Source organism: Dermacentor silvarum, unplaced genomic scaffold (genome assembly GCF_013339745.2).
Source record: "Dermacentor silvarum isolate Dsil-2018 unplaced genomic scaffold, BIME_Dsil_1.4 Seq905, whole genome shotgun sequence".
Classification (NCBI taxonomy): domain Eukaryota; kingdom Metazoa; phylum Arthropoda; class Arachnida; order Ixodida; family Ixodidae; genus Dermacentor; species Dermacentor silvarum.
The window spans coordinates 191,545-209,064 of record NW_023606951.1 but is presented as its reverse complement, the minus strand read 5'-3'; the positions used below and the strand labels follow the sequence as shown (position 1 = coordinate 209,064).

Here is a 17,520-nt window from a genome sequence, read left to right as displayed (position 1 = left end):
ATCAGTGCACAAGACTTTTCCTAAATGAGTGCACACAGCATACACTGTGCCCAATTCCTCCAGTGAAAATGACCTCCCAGGTGAAAATTTCCAACTGGGATCCAACTGGGATCAGCTGGGATGAACTGGTTCCAGCTGGAAACCAACTGGTCCCAGTTACACACCAACTGGTCCCAGTTGGAAAGCAACTGGGTAGCAACTGGTTCCAGTTGGGATCCAACTGGAACAATTTCCAGTTACTGGGAGTGACTGGACCCAGTTGGGATCCAACTGGAACTTTGACCAGTGTACTGGAATCAACTGGTTCCAGTAGAGAGGCAACTGGAACTTTCACCATTTGTACTGGAATCAACTGGTTCCAGTGGATTCCAACTGGAACTTTGACCAGTTGTATCAGTAGCAACTGGAACCAACTTAAACATTGGCCAGTTGTTCTGGTAGCAACTGTTTCCAGTTTGAATCCAAATGAAACGGTGACCAGAAGTTTAAATGAAAGCAAGTAACATCCAGTAACATGCAGCAGCTAGTCCTACTTATACTGAGCAATTAAGTTTGGCAGTTTTAGCAATCCTAGCCAACATTCTAATAGAAGTCTGTAATAATTAGTCTAATACGTCAGTTTTGTATTAGTTGTATAAGTTTGTATTAGACCAATAGAAATTTTATTAGTCGTACTGATTTACCTATAAGACCAAGAGGCCGTGTGTATTAGACTTATTAGTCTTTTACAAGCAGTGTAGTGACACGCGCGTGTCTACTAGTTTCTTATTAGACTAACAGGTCCTATTGGCCTTATGCAGATTGTTACTGGTCTGATACAACATGTACTGCTAGATTCCACAGCTCTTGTTTGCTGGTGAAAGTTAATTGAAAAAATTAGAATAGCGGACCGCTTGCTTGCATGGAGGGGTGTTTCTAATTAATCACTGAATAATTAAAAATTCTGCTGTACAATTGTGCAGCAGATGCGTTCGCACGTTTGCATTAGTTTCAGCACACCACCTCTCAGCGACGTACGCCTACATGGTCTTGCCAATTTTGCTTCATGAGCCTCGTCGCGATGAGTCGAGGTAACAGCTAGTTTACAGCACAGCGAATACTCCCCCGCGAAAAAAAAGAAAAACGCGAACAACCAGCCGTCAGATCGCGGTGCCCGGTCAGCTTACGAACCATATTTGTTTGGCACTGAAGTTTCGTCAGTGTCGTATTTTCGTTGAAGTGCGCATAAAGTAAATGTTAAACTTTTAATCTAAATTGCTAACTTGATATCGCATATAAAAGGCCGTAATATTTATTGACATCAAAGAGCAGTATCGCAGAGAAGGGAACGCGGGGTGGGAAGGATATAAAACTGCGACCATAGTCAGCGGTAGTTGCGCACAGCACGGTGCAATGGCGGCCGCCATGTCAAGACGAGGCGTCACGCGAGGCGTGCGTGCGTGTTAGTGAATTAACGATGTGTTTTTAAGGAACCCGTGGTGTTAGCGCCTGCGCAGTCTCATTCGTGGAGTAGTATTTGGATAGTTTTATCTATGGCTGCTGTTGTGACTTCCAAACAACCCAAGGCAACTGTTTTACCCCTGTCCTTCGCGGCTTTGTGGATCTATCAGCGTGCATCGATGTGCAGTGTTCTCCCCGGCGCCGATTTACCATTTCGAGGTAATTATACTTCTTGTTTATGCTTCTATAGTACAGTATGAGGTGTTTTCTTCTGTTTTTTTTTTTTATCCTGACGGTGGACGTAAGTACTTCTGTACAGTGTCGTCGGGCCGATTGCTGTGTGCGTTGCAGCAATGATCGACATGCCTGTTTCCGACAACGCTGTGCAAGATTTGTGTCTTGAGTTCTTTATATCTGCCTACTGTTTCGATGGAACACACATCTTATGTTGATTTTGTGTTCTTTATAGTGGTCCTATCGTGTCACGTGGCGTCATTTTTATTATGATAAACATTTTGAGCTAGCATATATCACACTGTCCTAAAATTAGTTTGGTAATTGCGGAGCCACATTACTCTAATGTGGAAGCAAATATTGCCAGCTTAAACGTTTAGTGGTAGAACTAGCACCCCTGTTTCTAATGCTTCTATATGTGTGTATTTTGTGCCAGGTTTTTTTAACCACTTCCTCAAAAGGACGCCCTTTGGTCGAAGTCAACGAAAAGCTCTCAATCAAGATTGCTGACCTGACGAAGATCTCGAAGGAGGAATCTGTAAAAATACATGCTGTGCTAATAAATGCTTTTAGCAATTTTACCTGTTTTCGTTATGTATCTGGAACATTACAACATTTTCTTTCACTCCAATAGACCTATTACACTAATACACTAAGAGACCTACTAGACTGTATTAGTGTCGATAACCGAATAGGCTATTAGGGTTTGTATTAGAAATTTTGCTAGGGACTTAAGCAATAATAGCTGAACTGCCTTAGTTGTATGAAATCCATCAGCAGAATACACTTTTGATAGGCTTCTGCACGGGCCAGTTGCAATTGGGACCAACTGGGATCAGTTGTAATGGGCTCCAACTGGGACCAATTACAATGGGGACCAACTGGGACCAATTGCAATGGGGACCAACTGGGACCAGTTGCAATGGGGACCAGTTGCAACGGGGACCAACTGGGAATTGTTCCATAAACCAGTTTAACTGGAACCAGTTGCATTCCCAGTTGGAAATTTTCACCTGGGCTTGCCTCAGCTCTGAGATAAGACCCTATGATATTCTTACAATTAAGTCACAAACCTGCTTACCATGTTGATGACAGCTGTATCCAACAAGACTGGAAGATTTACTAATACTGAAAACTGAGGGAGTTAGTATGAAGGAAAAACAGCGCAAAAATTAAGACACGGACACAAGAGGAGACTGAATGACACAAGCACCAACTATCGCCTCATTTACTGAAGAAACGTAAGGGCGTAGAAACATGCAAGGAACAATTGCTTGTGTATCAGTGAAAAAAAAAAAAAACTAATCACAAAATATACCACATGTCGTCCCCCGAACAAAACATTATCACTATTACAATGCTATTGCAAAACACTGTCAAAGAAGGACAATTCATCATCATGTAGGGGCGACAGACGCTTGGCTGATACATGCATTGCCTAAATGCAGGATACGCCTTGCTTTCATCAACAATCTTAGCTCCTCATTCTAACCAATCAAAAGCACTTTTGTTTTGCGACAGCATTGCAAAAATAATGTTTTGGCCGGGGGATGACACGGGGGATATTTTCCGATGATTAGCTTTAGCTGGCACATGAGCAATTGTCCCTTGCATGTTTTCTATGCATCTATGTTTCTTCAATAAATCAGTTGATAATCAACGCTTGTGTTGATCATTATCTTGTTGTGTCTGCCTTTTTGTTCTGTTTTTCCAATATGAAGACTGGGAGAGACCGTGAAAGACGGAAAGGCAGGGAGGTTAATCAGACAGACATCCAGTTGGCTACCCTGCACCGGCGGAAGGGGATTAAAAAAAGGAAAAGGCTAAAGGAGAAAGAGTTCATGCACATAATATCACACAAAGGGTGTCGATAAGCGTCTTCTCGGGTCCGTTGATTTTAACCCTTCATTTATCGCAGAAAGTTTTTTTTTTTTTTGAGTTTTGGTATTTAGCACAAAGTTTCTGGCTAAATGTCTTCAGCCAACCCTGAATGACAGGCAGCAAGCATCATTTGTTGGTTTAGAGCAGGAACACAGAACAAGGTAAAAGTAGTTCGGCACACCGACTAGCTTTCTTGCACAGTCATAGCACACAGACTGATGCAAGATCTCTGGTTGCAGTGGCGTCACACACGATGTAAAGCAAACTAAATCTGCACCCATGGTTCACGTATGACGAGAGCTGTCTGTACAAATTTCAAATGAAGCCATAGGTGGCTTGAGGTGAATCCCACTTCCAGCTTTCTGCCTCGGGTTTTCCCCCCTATTGCTGAAAAAGTTTCTGCAAAATATATTTTCTTTTCATTGATTATGGCTATTCTTGATGTGTTTTTGCATATTTAGATAGAAAGTGAAATTTTTTTTCCAGTATCTATAAGTGCCGTCATTAAAGGGTTAAGAAAGCGATAAAGGCATGCATAACTTTCTGGGGTAATGAGCCCATGTTCTGTGCATCTCTGTCCTTGTAAAGGGTCAACCATCCAGTTGGCTGAGGGTGCCCCAAAGAAACTTGCATTGGATGTTGAAGCAGGTGCCGTGGCAAAGGAGGTGCTCGGTGGTCATTTCACAGTTGCAGTGGTCGCATAGCCAGCCATTCCAATGAGGAAAGAGTACGAATTTATGAAAGCTACGCCCAGTCAATAGTGCCGCAGCAGCGCAGTGTCGCACCGGGAGAGGGCCGATGAACAAGACTGGACTGTGCAGTGGACTTGGCACCAAATTTCCATTTAAAGTGACCTTCAGACAAATAATACCAGTCTCTTGATGTGTATGCAGGCAACAAGGGAAGCAATAAAGGTATAATGTGGGACTTATCATTGCAGCCTTTAATTAAATAGTGGGCTTCAGAGAGTTCCTTACAAGACATCCATTGTGTTGCCAGCATCCCCCAGGGGTCCGCCCTCAGGCACATGCTTTCTCTTAGCTGAGACTAGATTTCATTCTCCTGCTTGTGGCCACCTTTTTTGTAGGCTATGCACTCCTATCAAATACCTGGCATTCCATTTTAAATGGTGCTGCTCTTTCAGCATTAATTAAGTTAATGAAAGTGCACCAAAATGACAACACCCTCTGCAATCATTCAACTTCATTCCTACCTAAAAATGTCACTTCTGTATTTCATAGGTATGTGAATAAAAAGAATAAAAACTCGACACTTCTTTCGGAGCATGAGGATTGCCTGCAATTTCTTAAAGCTAGCTTTCTGCAGACACTGTTCAGCCTTAGGCATATGCCAGAAATACAACTAACCCCTTCAATTCTCGCCAATAAACATTCATCCCTGCTCTCTTTCTGTGAGCAGTTGTAATTTGGTCTTCATTTGTTGCACAACTTCACTGTCATCAGATGCAGTATATACCAGACCAAGCATGGCTGATGCTATGTTATGCACAAGTGACGAGGAGTATCAGTACAGCCAGCAGCAATCACAAGCCTCCCTTTGCAAACACCAGGTCAACGCTGCCATCCAAAGCTATCGTATCTAGTGTGTAACATGATTATCAAGGTAATGAAAAATGAAAGAATGGCCTAGCATAGTTGCGTTTTGCCATCACTGGTCGTACACTACCACCCGAGGCTGGTGCATAATATCCGACATATAAGTGAATGGTAAACTATGCGGAGATAGGAGAGAATGTAGCTGTTGAGTAGGAGGACCACAAGTGGTGCCGAGTTTCACAGTGAACTAGTGTAGTACACACAGTTTCACAGTGTAGAAGTTCCAACTGCAACACAAAATCAACTTGTCACATGCAGTTTTAGGTGTTTCATTACGGCCAATTTCAGGCGCACAATGAAACGTCTGTGAAAACCAAACTGCAGTCGCAAAACATGCTATATAGTAACCTTTTATTCATGGTTTGTGACAAGCACAATGTAGAGGTCACTCAATAAAAAACAAGCATGCTAAAAATTGTTGGCCTGCAGTCATCCAAATGAACACACATCAGACATTGGTCAACAAACACATTACGATGGGATAGTAGTGTGCCAGTTGGAATGTCCTCGCATAGCTACCACACACGTCATGCACACTTAGTTGACCTCGGTATAGCACACTGAAAAGAGCACACTGCTGCAGCATTGCCCACAGTGTGTGGCAGGCGTACATACAATCTGCTGCAGCGTCACACCATTGTCCAGTGATGATTTGCCACAACCACTTGCAAGTCTGCAGGGCTCCATAAAAAAAATTGCTTGGGTTTTACTGCCAAGTGTGAAAAGCACACCGCGGCACATGATGTTCATTGGGCTCAAAACGTGAGTTGGCCGGAAGCAGTGTCAAGTTTATGAAGTCCTGTGATGATCTAGTGCTGCCTCTGGCTCCATCATGAAGGCTAAGGCGTTAGACCAAGCCTTTGTCTGAGTACTGATACTCCAAACCATCCTCTTCCACTGCAAAGCAGGCAAGGAACTTGGGTTAGGGAGGACCGAAAGAGCATGCATTGTCCCAGCAGACAGGCAGGCAGTCATGCAGGAATAGACTCCTTCCTAAACGCCACACTTAGTGCACATGCGCTGCTTGTGCTTGACACAGACGAGCAAATTGTGTTCAGTGAAGGGCAGGGCTCCAAAGTGATGCGGCAATATATATATATATACAAGGTGCTGAGGGACCTGCTTGAGAATAGCAGCTACAGTTAGTAATAAATGTGATATGCCAAAGAAGAGAAAAAGAATTGCATGAGGATAACAAAATTTACTCTATTTCTCCTAGTATAAGCTATCCTCCCACATAAAACCCCTTTTCTTAGTCAGATCAATCCAGAGAAAGAAGAAAAATATCTGCATATATATTGGACAAATGAAGTATAACAATGCTCAAATCATTACATAAACACCCTGCATAATTGGCACAAATCAGAGTTCCAGAAGCAATATGCTTTGTAATTTAGTGGCATTAGTAGTACACATTACCACTCTCACTGCCTCTCTCTGTTGAAGTGCAGTGTGGCTTCACTGCAATGCACTCCACCCTGCTGTGAAATCCCGCTGCAAGGTAAAATTTGCACATAACCTGCACTCCAACTTGGTATTTTAAAATGTCTTGGAACTTCTGCTAGGGATGTAACATAGCTTTTACTCTACAAGACAATGTAACATAGTTCTACATCCAGCCACTGCTAGGTGAGACAATAGGGACATCTAGGCAAAGTGGCACTAAGTGCCACTAACAACAGCCACTATGTGCTTGTCAAATAGAAATGGACAAGTCGTCAGCTCTGAATTACTACTCGGGAAACCAACAGGCATGCATGGCTGCAGAAGCCAGCTCTTACAGCACAGAAGAAGAGGCACAATGTCACCTATCCCAAGGTCTGTTCGATTTGCCTGCATCTCTGTGAACTAGTTCATGGCAGGGCACAGGAAGTTTAGAAACTGTGCAGTTGGACTTCAGCGGTGCAGGCACAACGCAACACTCGAAAGAAATACCAAGGTGCAGACATGGCGCAAGCCTTGTGCTTGCCAGCTTAATGTGTATCATCTGCGTAAGTTAGAGGCTGAAAACCGCAGGTATATGGTGGCTTTTGAGGTGCCTGGTCTTAAGGAGAGCAAGAAGTAGTGCGGATAACTTTTATTATGCTACAGACGATACGAAAGTGTCAACGCGTGCGCCGCAGAACATCTAGTACATATTAGCCTGAATTTGTGTCTTAGCTGGCAAACACGCCGATTTCTCACTCTCTTTCTTTTTCTTCTGGATTTCACAGGACAATAAAATCACACGAAATTGCACTGACCAGTGCTAACAAATTGACAGACATCCTGTTTAAATCGAAATAATTGGTTTGATCAGCGCGAACAGCTAAAGTGTGTGGCAGACAGCTGAATTGGTGGCTATGGCAAATACACAACATGCTATATAGTGTACACGTGGGCGAAAAACGAATGCGAATCACTCCGCCACACTGCGTAGATGCAGCAGATAGATGCAGCAGACAGGTTTGAGCGGGATTTCAACGACGGTTATGCTAGTGTACTGCATGTCTGCTGCGCTGTTGCATTGCACCTGCACGTCTGCACCAAGTCAGCGCTGTCAATTAGGAGAGTGCAGCAGCAAAATCGTGAACCAGCCCTGCACCTTTCTTGCACCTTTTGAAATGAATGGCATGGCTCAGAGGGCGCCATTGCTGCACCACTGAAATGAATAGCAGGGTGCAGCAGCTTGCGAAGTTGCCCAGTCAGTACAGGTGGAACGAATGGACCTTGAGTGTTAACAGCAACTTGTCCCTTTTCCATTAAAGAAAACAATAGGCTGAGACAAGCACACATGATACACTGACCATGCAACACCCTTCACACATATGAAAGCAGGCTGGAATGCCTAGAAACAAATATGGGTGCTTCTAGCATCTGCATTTACAGTGACATTGCAGTGATGGCTTCTACTTCAAACAGGTGATTTCAAAGGTGGTTCTCTGCCCTAGTGCTAGTAAGGCACACTTAGAAGGAAAGAAAGAAGGAAAATAAGTTGCTTGAAGGCTCTCGAGGGTCAGTAACCTTGCTTTATGTGTTGTGTGAAAAATCTGCTGTGAGCCAACAGACAAATACCGTAGAATGACCAGGCAGTTGCTGTTATCCTTGGCTAACCCAGCAACCTTCTAGATATATTCCTAGCAACTTTTTAGCTACGTTAAGAGCATCTGTAGCTCTGTGGTTGGATGAAACATGTTGGTGTACATTCAGTGAAAAGCTCTGGTCCACACCGGTTTCGGAACAAAGCTAGATGGAAATTACATGCTATCTAAGCACACGTGTGAGCATAGACACAAGAAAAATAAGTTCAGGGAACAGGTGGCACAAGGCTGGATGAGTTCCGCAATGGTTCACAAATATATTGTAGTTGGATTGCATAGACTCCTCACACAAAGCAAGTTCTTGGACGACATGACATGCTCATTTTGCAGAATGAGGTGTGAGTGTTTCAAGGCATTTCAAATGCGATGGCACTGGTTGCCAGCACGCCCAAAAGATAGCAAATGGATGAACTTCGAAGGCTGTGCCAACTGCACTCGTTTATATGTAACTGAGCTCTGACAGATGTGAATGTTCTCCGGCCTACCGGCCACTCTTATAACTGTTCCTAAAGGGGCCCTTGGCCGCCAGCTTTCGTAATTATAACAGAAAATACAAAATAGTATTCAAGTGTTGAGCATTACAGTGTGGCAAGTACTACAGCGCAAAGTGTTTCACTGGTGTAGAAGAACAAGGCATCAAGGTGTTTAGTGAAACCTTGAAGAGACAATAGCGCATTGTTGCAAAGTGTTGTAGCGACGCAACTGTAGTGTTGTACCCTCATAGAGCTTGTCCACTCTGCTTCAATGGTGTAGGGCCCCTGCATAGTGGCATGCTCATGCATGTATCACATGACGTCCACAAAGAGCTCGCAGGGGTTGTTGCCCATGGCCATGCGGAAGGACTGCCTACTACCGGTCAGTTCTTGAGAGCCCTCGGCACCGTCCACGCTGCGGCTAGACTCTGCGGGTGGTCCGCCACTGCCCTCTGCATTGCCACACCGGGCATCACACCAGCTCTAAAGAACGCCACCTGACAGGGACACTGTGTGTAGTTTTGTGCAACTTGTCAAAAGAATCTTTCCCAGAGCAAAAAACAGCACCATTGCATGGCACTGAATATAACACGAAATGCCTTCTTGTGATTATAATTTTAAAGAAAAAAGAAAAGCAGAGAACTCGCCTTATAGTTAGCACAAATACTGATTATTATGTGAAGCTTGCTTGAGTTCTGATATAATGAAGTACTTGGTTGAATCAAGCAATAACTTGTGTTGTTTCAGAAAATTTCCTGCTTGTATGGGACGCCACAAGGTGAGGACTGTAAATACACAACAATACGCCATTACTTGTGGCAAAAGGTACAGCACTACAGTTTGTGTGGCTGTCTGTCAGGAAGTGGCATTCGCTGCTATAACTTAGGATATGTAGCAAGTAAGATTGTACAGTCTAGTGTTTTGGTCGCTAGTTCTGAGGAAATTGCACATTAATAATTTCATTGTACAACAGGCAAAAGGATTTGAATGAAAGATGAATTAACAAGCTGGCCATGTGATAAGAGCATACAGGGAGCAAGTAAAGAAGCCTTCAACAGCAACTTAAGAGAAACAGAAGCGAAGTTCATGCTGCAAAATTAACTCAGGTGTACTTGTACCCACGCCACATGGGCACAGAAAATGACATCAACTTGCAAATGCCATAAAATTTATTGTCATTTGCGTAATGCCATATGGACGAACATCATGTAATTTGCCTTAATGTCATTTCTTACCTAATGCATTGGCCAGAACTCATTTGAATGAGAAATGCACACTCTCATTTCCATAACTTGCACATTGCAGTACAATTGAAATATTCAAAACAGCGTCTATCATTAAAAAAATAACTTATACATAACTTTAACCACATTGCTTTTGTCAGTAGTTGTACTCGGCAGACTTCCTCAGGTTGGCGTTGCAACAGCTTCGACGTGGCCATGTTTAATTTCAGGCTTTGGATTTGATATGCAACGGACAAAGCTACTATGGTTGGTTGCAACATTATAAAAGACAGCAACAAACTCAAGCTACTGGCACCATCATGTGCCTGTTTTTTACATATCACTATTTCTAAAGAAGGGCTAAGCTTCTAGGCAAAGTAAAAGTAGCTTGTAAAACAAATTTATCCTTTAATTAGAACTCAAAACAGCCCACTTTAAAAGGTGCTATGTCTTTTCTAGTATAGTAACAGTTCGTCATTATTTTGGATTTCACAGGACCGGAAATAAATGTCCGAATTAGCCGAATGTCAACTTATCGAAGGTATCAAGAAAACAATAAACAAATGCTTAGTACATCACCGTGCTTTTATTTACTGAATGAAACAAATTCTGTTTCTATTTTGTGCAAAAGCAGTGCGGAAGCTGCCATTATCGTCATCTTGCAACTGATTAGCGCTCACAGCAGGCGAAGGCCTTGCGACTTTCTTGGCAGTGCAGCCGTGGCGTGTCTTCATCTGAGAGACGCATTCCACTTTCGCGCAGACAACCCCGACTATTTTTTCACCATTGAGCTGGTCGTCAACAGGTCGTCAGCCTATCACGATGTAGCTGGCGCTCTTCATCCTCGACAGCTTCCACGCTGTTTGCAACATTGCGCGGACAGCCATTGCACCAAGTCCAAATGAACTGCTCGCTGTAACCGGTGCGGACGAAACAGCAGTAGCTACCAATGCTTTCATGAAGTACTATTGCGGTGTACATTTCGCGCATCTGCGCATTTTCCTCTCGTGTCACTCTTTCTTTCTGCACCTTGCAGTGTACATTTCAAGCAGTACACTATAGAATTCAGACAAAATCATGGACGGCGACCGCGCAGTTCTAAAGGCATGCAGCCGACGCGCTCACCAGGTCAGAACGAAACTGCCGTGTGCCGCAACCGCAGTGGACGTAACTCCGGTCGATATCGATGCAATCATGTGTGGTGTTACCTGCAGTTCTGAAGGCATGCAGCCAACGCGCGCACCAAGTCACAACAAAACACTGTTTGCCGCAACCGCTATGGACAAAACCGTGGTCACTATCGACGTGATCATGGACGGCGACTACACAGTCATGAAGGCGTGTGGCTAACACGGTGTTATGCCCAGCGGTAAATGCAAGAATAAAGGCTATAAAGGCACAAATAGGAATGAAGCCCTCCTCGTACGATTTTCGTTGATGACTACGGTGTTGAGGACTATGCTGCTTCGAACCAGGTTGTATGCAAGCATATGTGCGTGCAGCAAAGCATTGACAAGGTTTTCTGGCAACCTGTGGAATAAAATGACTTTTTTTCTGGTGAATTCATTATTTCTGACACCTGACTATTTGTACTTTCAGGTAGTCCTTGCTAGTCAGCGACCGTATTCATACTTCCTATTGTGCCACCAATTTGTGTAGATAAATGTTTCAAGGAGTATGCGCCGACAAAAATAAGATTCTGCAAATTTAAAGCAGGTGCAGCTTGCCTATAATGTATCCAGTTGAACCTTCATACACTGAATGTACAGCTCAGACCATTTATAACATGACCACTTATAGTGCAGAACCAGCTAAACGCAGTCTTTTCTTGACTCCCTTTATCTTCCCATAGAAATCCGTAACGCATATCGCTTATAGCATAGCTGCGTGAGACGAAATACCGGTTATAATGCGGCTGATGGAACATGCCACAGGCCCGAGAGAGTGAGTGCGCTTCCCAAAGGTGCGTTGGTCGTGGGGATAGCGACCCAAGGGGAATGCGGAGGGGGACGAGACACAGAGCAAACGAAAAAGGAAAGGAAAAAAAAAAGGAAAATAAATAAAATTGTGGCCTCAGAGGCAGCAGTGCGTTGTATGTAAGCGATCTGCGGGCTGGTGTATGTCTGCCCTGCTCAGGCAACGAAGAAGCCTTTGCTCCGGCTGCTTGTTAGCACTCCGCATTGAATGCATTGTCGCTTTTTGGCTCTTAAATTTGTGTGTGGAAAGTAAACAGTTTTTTTTATGACTCCAGGATCATGTAAAAATTGTTTCCAAACTTAGCTGCGTTCTGTGCCTATTCAATACCTATTCAAAATTTCGTGAAGGTGGTTTCACGTTCACCAGTAGTGAAGTGCTGAGAGTGTGTGCGACCTTGACTCAGTGAAATTGTCACTTTAAGCTGTGTTCCGCAAATTCAGTTAAGAGCCTTTAGGCTTTATGTCTACATGCATGCCTTCGCCGTTCCTACCAGTACACGCACATATAAATGTGGTAGACGTTTGCAGTACTTGCCGCTGATCGACTGCAATCACAAATTCCTCTTCAAGTGCGCTGCCCTCAGTTCAAGTGAACATGATCTCCATTTAATTGTCTATGGGTACGAACATGACAAGGGCGAGCTTCCAGCGACGACATGCTACTTGACACCCCTACCGGCTATGCCTAAGAGTGCCGCCTCGTCGGTAGCCAGCGACTAAAGTTACGGTTTGGTGCCAAGTCAGAGAAATGCTTCGCAGTAGCTGTACGGCTCTTGGAAAGCGGAGGAACCACCTCGACACCAAAATGAAGGCACGGGTGGCAGGTGCAACATTAGAATGGAGACAACTTGGATTGCAATCGCCATGTTTTCGACATCGTGCACACGGGTGAAATCCAACGAGGCACTGTACAGTGTGTGAAATTTCAGTCGCCATTCTACACTGGTTCTGTGGAGTTGGCGGCAGTGCCATTGGCAATTAGGAATAATTGAGAAGGTCTGCAAAATTAGTCAGCGACCGACTTACTTTCCTTTATATAGTTTGTTTGTGTGTGTGTGTTATTTTGTCTGCTTCATGCGAACACCGCGGGTCCTCGGATGTTAACCTTTCAATGTTTGTAAATTTAAACGGATGCAAGCATACGGTCGCAAGCTTCGATTCTTGGATATGTGCGGCTGCATGGTCGACATGTTTCGCATGCAAACAGCCTTTGAAAACTGTTTTGGTTATACAGTTAAACCTGCTTATAACGAACCTCCATAAACGAATTCCTAAGGAAGTTTTTCTATTCCCCGCCGTTACTCCATAGAAGCACATGTATTTCAGACCTCTACGTAACGAAGTGGCAGCGGGAGACCCCCTCCAATTAACGAATTTTCCCCGCCGACAACCTAGAGATTTCGTCCCAAATTTTGTGATTTTTGCGTGAGCAACAACCGGAAACCTTCTCCGCCGCGACGGAATGCGAAGCCGCGGCGTCGTGCTTGGCACGCTCGAATTCACGGCGACTGCGAGGCGAGAGCGTGCGTGCGCGAGGTGGACCTGCATCCCTCGACCCAGCGATATTGCCGCCGCGGGCGTGACCTTTCCCCCTCCCTTCATTCAAACCTGATCCCGCTGCTTGCTGCAGCTGGCCTAGCCCGCCAAGCCGGCACTCTCCTTTTCCTGTTGATGTTGCCGAAGAAAAAAAAAAGGTTTTTTCTTCAACGCGCTGGTAGCGCCACTGTTTGGTTACTGCGCAAGTCTCTGCGCTTCACTTCACTAACCTGACACTAGGTGACACTATACGACGCTACGACGCCATCGTGTCGCTCGCTGTTCGTTTCCGACGCCTCGAGCTATAGAGGAGGCTATGCTCGAGCTTGTGCGAAACGACACGCGTCCACGCATTCAGTACCTGGTGCGACATTCCAAGGACGAGTGCTTCGACGATGAAACGCAAGATAGTGCCTTGTCTACAGTTCGCTTTGAAGATAACCCGCGCGGGCGCCCACTTTTCCACATCGCAGAATCGCTTCAAGATACGCGGCCGCCGCCGAACTAAACGCCTCCCTTTCTCGCCTCCTGCGCGCGAGAGATTTTGTTTGAGTCGGCTGACCCTTGCAAGCTTTCACTCGCACACAGCGTACAGCGCGCGGCGACGATGTTGCCGTGTTTGAACTTTACACGGAACCTCAAGGCGACGTCCACGGGGACGGCACAAATGCGCTTCGCAATAAAGTGTGCTTCTGCGCGGTTACTGCTCTGATGGCGACAGCGAATTTGCACCCCCTATCGGCAGCCTATCTCGAAGGCCATGCTTTTGTGCGCGCCAATCGGCAGGAAATACGCAAGTTCACTATCGCTGGCGACTGTCGTCCGGGCGTCGCAACTCGAGAATCGAACGTCTGCGCACATGAGATTTTGCCAATTTTGGGCCTGTAGAACAAGAAAAATAGTATGCACTAACCGTATGGTGGCAATGAACGACTACGCTTAAGTGGTCAGCCATACATGGGTTTTCATGGGGGCTGGGTGGGGGAATCTTCGCGACTACGTTTAACCGCAATTACGCACTTAAAAAAATTTAATTATCGGTTTTTGCATTCCAAAATATGATCTGATTAGGAGGCACGCCGTAGTGGGGAACTCCGGAAATTTGGACCACCTGGGGTTCTTTAACCTGCACCTAAAGCACTACGCATAAGTGGTACATATTAACGAGGTTTTATGTACTATCCTACTTCGTATAGCTGTCCTGCTATTTTGCTGTCGCAATCGCAAAGACCTTCGCCTTTCAGTCGAACTGGGACTTTCTTGTTCATCTCAACTTTAGTGTACTGGGAGTAAATCTTGAGCGATAGTACATACGTAAGCGTTTCTTTTTCGAATTTTCGTGCCAAACCTGCATATTCGAAATCGTTTTTATAACGATTTTTTTCGGGAATTTGTCATTTCGTTATTCCAGGTTTAACTGTAGTGCATATCACTTATAGTACGGGTATTCGTGACTCCGGTGACTTACATTCAGGCGATCTATCTGTAGATATAACCAAGTAATCTAATATTTCTGACTGTGCGCAATGGACGTATGCTTGTCATAATAGGGCATAGTGAAAGTATATTGTGTCTGCAGTGACTTTGTTATTACAAGATCTGAACTCCTTCCACTTGCATAGGGTAGCAATCCGCACATGCGTCTGTTGACCTCCCTGCTTTCCCTTCCCTTTCTCTCTCTCTCTCAAGAACAAGGATGTGCAGACCTGTGAGCCAATAAGGAAAAACTTGAATGAAGCTGTAAGTTTTGTTTATTAAAACAACTCGTCACATTTGTATAACTACGCTGGGCTTGTGAGTAAACTTCAGGGAAACACTGGCTGAAATGGCCTCAGTTACAGGCAGAGTTCAGGCAAGCGCTCACTGGATCCTGAATGGGTTCTCCGTTCACGGGCATAGTTGACGTAGGAGGCCACTGTTTCTTCTTCCGCAGCCGTGCTGACCGCACACGTACCCTGCTGCAAGCAGGGGACCAAGGCAACCCCAGGTGGCAACCATTGCCCCTGCTCCACCTTCCTCATCTTCTTGCAGCAGCAGGAGCACATGTCTGCACAGGCAAGGCAATTTACGCGGTGCGATCATGTGGCCCACAATGAGAATAAAGAAGACAGGCTATGTCAAGAGTAAAAAAGCGCAAGGACTTGTACAGAGAATATAAGGCTAAAGACTAAAATAAACTAACAATGATGTGGAGTAAGCTGCCAACTACAGCTGCTGGCAGCCTGAGTGAGAACGACAAGTGTGCATTAGTGCACACTGCTCTCCGTTGTCTTGGCCTTTTAAAAGGATCGTCCTTTGGTGAGCTCTCAATATCAGCCGCATAACAATATGATCTGACTATTATGGGGTGCCTCATCATTAGCCAAGTGCGAAAAACTGCACATGAAAAGCATCTTTCATCAGCTGGTTTAATTCATAATGACTGTGGCATAGAATTGCAGACTGTCAGCTAGAGTCTCATTCGTTGCATATACATGTCATTACTGCTTAGTAATGACATGTAATATGCAACGAAATGAGACTCTGATGACCAGATGTGCCTGCCCCACCACTCGTCAGGACTCCACAACATGAACTCACCGAGGGAGAGTTCGCTGAACACATAGTAGCACTTGCTCGGAGAAGGAAAGTTTGTTGACGGTGCCGATTGAGGCCTGCCTGAGTAGCTGTTGGCATACTTCTTGGATTCCTTGCGGTCTTGGAAGCCTTGCACAAGCCTTGCACAGTCTCACCACATCCACGCCTACAGTCAAGAAAATACAGGGCAAGCAACTCAGCACTATGACACTAAGAAAACAAGAAATATATTCTCAGCTGATCCGAGACATGTTGCTTGTGCTCTGAGCAAGGGTGCTTGTCTTCATAACATGATAGACATGCGGCAATGCCACTTCAAATTTCGGACAGAATTGCTCCTAAAGATATCACACACTTTGGCAATACTACCTCGCCATGCTAGACACTAGATAAAAAACAAATACTCAATAAGAAATGACTGAAAGCTTCACCTGACAACTTTTGAAATGGCAATTTTAATGGCACAGTTTGGGAGGGGGGTTAACTATTTTTTATGCTAATAACTTAGTGCCTAGACGCAGTAGCACTATACTACAGTAGAAACTCGTTCATACGTTGCTGTAAAATAAATAGAGAAAAACGGATGTACTACTAACCGAAATTTACTATCCGAATTGCTAAAAATTACCATACTCAACTGTAGTTGACATCTACATGATACAAGTGTTTGCGGTAATCATTGCAGCAAAAGACGCCCATGCGTGCGACCAGTGGGGCCCGAGTGGCCCGAGACGCAGGTTTCATTTTTGAGGCTTCAGGAGCTTACGTTTGCACTCCTCGAATTCAGCCTGGGTCGGCAGCTTTTTCGGGTGAGGTTTGTTTTCGGCGAGTTTTCCTTGTCCACTGGACGAGAATCAGTGCGGCACGAGATGCTGAACTGTGGAGCTTGTTGGGCCTTAGCCACGGTGTAAGAATAGTTGCCTTAGCGGTAGGTTGCCAGATGGTCACAACAAAAAATAGCCAAATGATCTCAAAATGTAGCCCAAAGATAGCCAGACTCAAATTTTTTGTTTACCCAAAAGTAGCCAAAACATAGCCAAAATTTGATGATGTTCTCCAGGTGTCTTATAGATGGTGCGGATGGTTTACCGCGTATTTCCGGCTCTAAAATTACTATCCGCCACATGCAACCAGCACACAGTGGCCTCAAATCTGCGAAAAGAATTCTAGTAAGAGCTGCCACCGACGTGATTAGAACACTTATTGTTTACAACGAGCCGAAGGATTTCGTTTCCGATTGAATGATGACGCTATCAGTATTTATTGAGTCGTACGTTGTGATCTAACTTTAGTTCACGCCTCGCTTTACTCGAGGCATTTTTTCTATAAGTGTCGGGCAAAATACTGCCAGCTCCAGCCTCTAGGATCAGCGTCGACTGGTCACGATCGAGTGCCCAGAGACGGCCCGAGCTCAATGCATTTTAGAATAGTGATGCCTTTCCTAAGCTTGATTCATAAAATAATAAGCGTGTTATTTCTGAAAG

At 44.7% G+C, this 17,520-nt stretch overlaps 1 protein-coding gene and 2 long non-coding RNA genes across 5 annotated transcripts in view; 2 read left to right on the top strand and 1 right to left on the bottom strand.

Moving 5' to 3' along the window:
• The window catches only part of LOC119435775 (ubiA prenyltransferase domain-containing protein 1 homolog), a 179,407-nt gene that overhangs the window by 28,519 nt on the left and 133,368 nt on the right, over positions 1-17,520 (top strand). The gene's annotated exons all lie outside the window — the stretch shown is intronic.
• LOC125942022 (uncharacterized) lies at positions 1,520-2,255 on the top strand. The gene is made up of 2 exons (XR_007464746.1): positions 1,520-1,659; positions 2,111-2,255. It is a non-coding gene; the product is annotated as an uncharacterized LOC125942022 (long non-coding RNA).
• Positions 5,526-15,369, bottom strand: LOC119435773 (uncharacterized). The gene is made up of 3 exons (XR_007464744.1): positions 15,324-15,369; positions 9,105-9,176; positions 5,526-6,068 (listed from the first exon to the last, which is right to left on the bottom strand). It is a non-coding gene; the product is annotated as an uncharacterized LOC119435773 (long non-coding RNA).